This window comes from Helianthus annuus, chromosome 11 (assembly GCF_002127325.2).
Source record: "Helianthus annuus cultivar XRQ/B chromosome 11, HanXRQr2.0-SUNRISE, whole genome shotgun sequence".
Lineage (NCBI taxonomy): Eukaryota > Viridiplantae > Streptophyta > Magnoliopsida > Asterales > Asteraceae > Helianthus > Helianthus annuus.
In genome coordinates, this window is record NC_035443.2 from 71,948,312 (window position 1) to 71,954,648 (window position 6,337).

Genomic DNA, 6,337 nt, shown 5'->3' on the forward strand with positions numbered 1-6,337 from the left:
GCAGAAGAAGAAATCACATCCTCAAAAGAAAGTCAACTCAGTCTCAAGACCTTTAGAGAGACTTCATATGGATCTTTTTGGTCCAGTGAACGTCAAAAGTATAACTGGTGATCTCTATTGTCTTGTAGTAACTGATGATTACTCCAGATTTTCGTGGGTATCATTTCTGAAGTCAAAAGATGAGACGTTTGAAAGTTTGATGGTGTTATTTAGAAAAATTGAGAACTTGTACGAGACTCGAATCAGAAGAATCAGGAGTGACAATGGTACAGAGTTTAAGAACAACAAGATGGAAGAATATTTTGATGAGAGAGGTATATTGCAAGAATTTAGTGCTCCTTACACTCCACAACAAAATGGAGTAGCAGAACGAAAGAATAGGACGCTAATCGAAACGGCCAGGACGATGCTTGTTGATTCAAAGCTACTAGTCAATTTTTGGACAGAAGCAGTGTCAGCCGCTTGCTATACACTTAACCGGGTTCTCACTGTAAAGAAATTCAACAAAACATGCTTCGAGCTGATCAACAACCGCAAGCCGAATCTGATGTATTTAGAACCGTTTGGGTCTCCCTGCACAGTTCTAGAGCCTTTTGGTAAGTTTGGTCCAAAGAGCATCGAAGGGATTTTCGTGGGTTACTCAAGTCCACTGAAACGAGTCTTTGTCCCAAGCTTGAAGCGGATTATTGAAGCTTATAATGTTGAATGTCAAGGTTACACAATGCCACCGCAGAATCCATGCAACTCATGGTGATTCAACTACGATACTCTATGGGATTCGTTTGACATGGAAGAAGAAACAAAGGAAGAAACGGAGTTCTTTGATGAGTTAGATATTCTGAGAGAGTATGAGTCATCGCAAGAGAGATTTCCAACTGAGTATTCTAGACGTCAACGGCAAACTTCAAATGATGATGAAGCCGGTCCAAGCAATGCTGGTGAACATGATGATATTCAACAATCTTCAGAACAAGAAAATGCTCTTGATAATCAGACGACAGTCAATGAGAATTTAGAATCTGATAATATGACAGTATTTGATTGTGGTGATTCAGATTCTGAGGGGGAGCAGATCCAGATTTCAAGTCAAACCACTACAAGAAAACTGGGATTTTAGTACGAGCAAAAGCGTCCTAAAATGCTATTTTATAGGACCTTTCATTTAATAGGACCAACGGTAAAAGCGTTTCATGTAAAGGGGTCGTAATAAGTCCCAGAACTAAAAAAGCGTCCTAATATCTCAAATAAGATTATGAAACCAATTTGATGGTCGCGTAATATGTCTTTGAACAACCAAAATAGGGTCCTAATAAAAACATATTAGGACACTTTTACGAAGTTCTAACATGTGTTTACATACGTTTAATCTTTTGATACTTTCAGGCGTCCTTAGAAATTAATTAATAGGACCCTTATGATGTAATATTATAGCTAATTTAGTACCAAGAAAAGGGTCCTAATATACCAAATAAGATTATGAAACCAATTTTGTGGTCGCATAATGTCTATAGACAACTTAAATAGCGTCCTAAAAAGAACATATTAGGACACTTTGACAATGTTCTAATATGTGATTACCTACTTTTAATCTTTTGATACACATACAAGCTTACTTAAAAATTAATTTATAGGACCCTTATGATATAACGTTATAGCTACTTTAATATCAAGAAAATGGTCCTAATATCCCAAATAAGATTATAAAACCAATTTTATAAATAGACCATCAACATATAACATCCTAATAGTTATTATATAACATCAACATATAACATCCTAATAATAAAGAGAATATTCTACTCGTCTTGATCTTCAAGTGATAGTTGTTTGATAGCTCTCCACATCAGAGCCTCCAAGCTTTGTTGATGTCTGTCAGATGGTATGATTCTGGTAAAGATACAAGTTCAGTGTTCCTCAAGAAAGGCTCTGTTAAACATTTCTACCATCAAATGTTGGAACTATGGCCACCTCTTCTGACCATTTCTACTCATGGTTTTGGCTGGAATTTTATGTCACTTAGTAACTTAACCCATACAAAGCTGAAAAAAGAAGACCATGTTTTTAACATCATATAGATATTAAGTCTATGGTATTTTGTAAAAAAAATCATTAATAGTCACTTAACCGAGATATAGAATCTGTCAAAGGTTGTAGCGCATGAAAGGAAGTTGCTAGAGCTGTCAAAGTCTGTAAAAACACAAGAAAATTAGTAACTTGATATAGAAATATGAGGTAAAGTGTTAAAAAGTTGAACAGAAAAATGTACTTATGTGAAACAATGAAAGTTTGCATCTTTCAAGACTAGATCAAGAGAACAAAGATCAAGCAACCAGTGTCAGGTCAAAATGAATGGTCATATTGATTACGGTCAAAACATGTTTTGGCGAAAATAAGTAAACATTAAAACCTATCGTTTTTTTATAAAAAGGAAAGGTAAAGTTTGACACAAAAAGATATCCACGAATGACATCATATTAAATCTACACCAAATTTAAAAGCCTGGTGATTAAATTAATGTTATTAGGTCCGTCAAAAACAACGGATGCCTTAATAAACCCACTGACCCGTTTAAGATTTGAGTAAGTCGGTTCAAGTAGGTCGGATTTTAAGAAACGGGTAATCGGTTCACCCGTTGCATCTTCGGTTCCATTCAAGTGTATGAAATATTATATTTAAGTTTCAATGCTTGTCTTTTAAGTATAACGAAACCCATAAAGAAAAAAAGACTTAAACTACGATAAATTAGTTCAAGTATTAGTTACATTTTCAAATTGAAAATACCCGATTAAGCCAAGCTAAAAAACAAGAAACCCAAGAACACCCCTAAAAGTTCTAGTTGATAACAAAAACTAAAAAAATAACAACTGACCTGAAAACATATATTCTTCTATAGAAATTTTCCCACTCTATTTCATGTGCTTCCTTGCATACCTCTAGTTCTTCAAAATCTTGGAATCCATCTGCACTCAAAAACAAAATTTTTTGTATAAGAATTTTTTTGTGCTATTACTTAACAGTTTGGCAAAAGCAATAACAAAAGTAGTATTAATATAGATTAATCAAGCACCAAAGAATTAGACAAACCTCATGAACCGGTGATGAACAAAAACAACGATTATACCAGTGAAACTAATTAACAAAGCTCAAATGAATCAAGAATGACACTGCAAGAGTGATCTCTTTTGTCAATACTATTGGGGTATGCGACTATAGAGAGTGGAATTATTTGAGACAATATAACTAGAAACATTTAAAAAGACAAAATGATCCAGGGGGTTTTCATGTGATTTACAACATAATTAACCAGCGATGCGCCGCCTCAAAAACGATTTCCCCGTCTTGCCTCGAGACGCACCTCAATACAGACGCCTCAGACGTTTTTTTTTCTGAACAATGAACCAATAAACCAATTAATTTTCCCTCTGAACCACCCCATGGTTTCATAATCGATTCCACATCCCTGCAAATCTTGGATAGGAATGATAGCATCATAGTTTGTAATACATAGATATGGTATTCATGGCATAGTTGTCAATAGCGAGCGTAGCGATCGCTATAGCGCGCTACGTAGCGTATAGGTCTAGGCTCGCTATTAGTGTTGTAGCGATAGATAGCGATACTAGCGACGATTTATTTTATTTTTATTTTTTTCTAATATAAATAGCAAAATATACCTATTAAATAGCTGGATTTTTGGTTTTTGTTAAATATACATGTAAAGTAGCATATATACGTGGATATTTTGATATAATATACATATCATTTTTTTTAATTCTGATGTATCGCTATTTATAAAAAAACAATCCGCTATTTATCACTATTCGCTATGTAGCATATAGGTACCTTATCGCTATTTGTCGCTATTCGATATTAACTACCTTATCGCTATTTGGTATCACCATGTGTGTATAAGTGCTAAACTTTTGCTACTAACTATTAGCTACATGATCTTAAATGGCATATATAACAGTTTTTTTATTACTTTATATGTGGAATCTTATTTATTTTCAAAGCATAATGTATTTTTTATATATATATTTTTCTCTATGTGCGCTTTTCTTAAAAATGCCCAAGCTTTTTTTTGCGCCTTGCACCTAGGCTCCGGGCGAGGCCGATGCGGCTCGCCTGCACCTTGCATCTTTGACAACATAGGTTCTATAACCTTTTTAAATTATATAAAAATATAGTTAAATTCATCTTTAATACCTGATAACCCTTTAATTCAAATCTATCACAAACTTCTCATCAGACCTGCATATAAATCCATACATGCTAATTAATCAAATCCAAAAACAATAAACTTTAGACTATTTCACAATTGAGCATTCACTCTTTATTCATTGCATCTTATAGGATATTAAACACAAAAGAAATAATTACATATATATCCACATACATTAAACAAAGAACTATATTAGGTTGAAGTTTAAAAATCCAATGACCTCCTAACATCGGTGGCCCATACAAGTTTACTATATATATATAATCACTCAACCCCCCCCCCTTTAAAATATATATATAATCCTTCTACACTTCTTCCATGGTGTATGCAAGTGACTTGATGAATCAATTCAAAGAGAAACATACACTATCAAACCATGTGTCTACATACATGGGTAACATTGACAATAACAATTAGTATACCATTTTATGAAACATACCCTATTGCGTCATCTAATCTATAAGCTATTTGTATCACTGTTTTAAGCAAACAACAACTACATATGCCGCCATTGTCTTTGTTAAATTGTGGAGACCACTGTGTTTTTAACACTCACTCAGACATTTGATCAAACACTTGGTAGGCATTCACTCAACATACTATATAAAACCTATATTTTGTTGTTCAATAGCCATTTATAGAAAAATATATACCTGATATCCACTACTACTTCAGGTGGATCCCTCTCAAGACCTGAAATAGTACATCAAAGTTTTTAGTTAAACTTTAGAAGTTTCAAATGTTAGATTTTCAGTTGCTTCAATACTTGAATCCTTGGCCACAAATGAAGTACCCTAATAAATAAGAACGAGGCCTGTGTTAAAATGCACGAACATAGAGATTCATATTCGAAACCTAATTATAGTTGTAGAAAAAAATATGATAAATTACCAAAATGTCATCGCTGAGCCACTACCGCTGAGATGATGCCGTCGTTAAATGTGGTAGAGAACAAAAGCGGGATGATAAATCTATCATTTGGGGAGGATCAGAAACGATAAACAACAGAGTAAGGAGAATGTAGGGATAGCCGGGTAGGGTTGAAAAATTTCAAATTTGACAGAGGAAAGGAATTTGGGGCAGGAAGTTAGAGCGGTGAAAATTTTCATTCTTAATTTATAAGACTAAAGGGTATGGAGAGGATGGGCTTGGAGGGGATGAGCCGTCACGTAGGCGTCACGTAGGAGTGGCTTGGAGAGGATGGACCTAGGGGGTGGGGGATGAACCACTTTGTGTATATATATGTATGTATGTATAGGTATATGTGAGAGAAGGAAGGAGGAGAGAGCAGCAGCAACCCCGGCTGTGGGCTGCCGGGTTAGACGAGCCGAGCCCCAGGGGGGCGGTGTGGGGGTCCGGCGCCGGGCCTAGCCGGGCATCAGCCGGCCTCCATACCTTCTAGTCTAAGTGGCACATGATGGAAAAATAAAGTTTTATCGAAGAATAAAATGTTTAATTCATAAAATTAAATAGTTTAAGTATACTATAAAACGATAAAATTAATTTATAGAAGAGTTAAATGCCATTTTAGTCCCTATGGTTTGGACCATTTTGCCAGTTTAGTCCAAAGGTTTCATTTTTAACCTGTGGGTCCAAAAAGGTTTCACAGTTGCCATTTTAGTCAACTGGGTTAACTTCATTCATTTTTTCTGTTAACGAGAAGGCCAATTCGGTCATTTTATATGGCTGAATTGCCCTTTTAGTTAATAGAATTACATACTAAATGACCGAATTGGCCTTCTCGTTAACATAAAAAATGGATGAAGTTATCCAAGTGGACTAAAATGGCAACTGTGAAACCTTTTTGGACCCACAGGTTAAAAATGAAACCTTTGGACTAAACTGACAAAATGGCCCAAACCACAAGGACTAAAATGGCATTTAACTCTTTATAGAAAATATAAAAAATAAAATTAGTTTACAGAAAATAATATTTTTGAAAACTAATCAAAAGGGAGTTAGATATATTTACGATTACCATTATAAGAAATTTAATAAATTTGTTATTATTTTACTTTCATTTAACACGTTTAGATTTCGTGATGAGTTTGTTTCAAAATTAAAAATTGTTTATTTAATAACATCACAATAATTAAGCGTCCTATAAAATTTAAA

At 34.4% G+C, this 6,337-nt stretch overlaps 1 long non-coding RNA gene across 4 annotated transcripts; it reads right to left on the reverse strand.

Annotated features, from left to right (window-relative positions):
- Positions 1–1,685: 1,685 nt before the first annotated feature.
- Positions 1,686–5,389, reverse strand: LOC110890475. 4 transcript variants are annotated; one of them, XR_002564514.2, is made up of 8 exons: positions 5,114–5,389; positions 4,876–5,016; positions 4,207–4,251; positions 3,293–3,386; positions 3,085–3,207; positions 2,870–2,960; positions 2,126–2,187; positions 1,686–2,039 (listed from the first exon to the last, which is right to left on the reverse strand). It is a non-coding gene; the product is annotated as an uncharacterized LOC110890475 (long non-coding RNA). The 4 variants fall into 4 exon arrangements; XR_002564512.2 differs by having other exon boundaries at positions 3,085–3,386; positions 5,114–5,387; XR_002564513.2 differs by having other exon boundaries at positions 1,687–2,039; positions 3,085–3,386; positions 4,876–4,915; positions 5,114–5,386.
- Between the last annotated feature and the right edge of the window lie 948 nt (positions 5,390–6,337).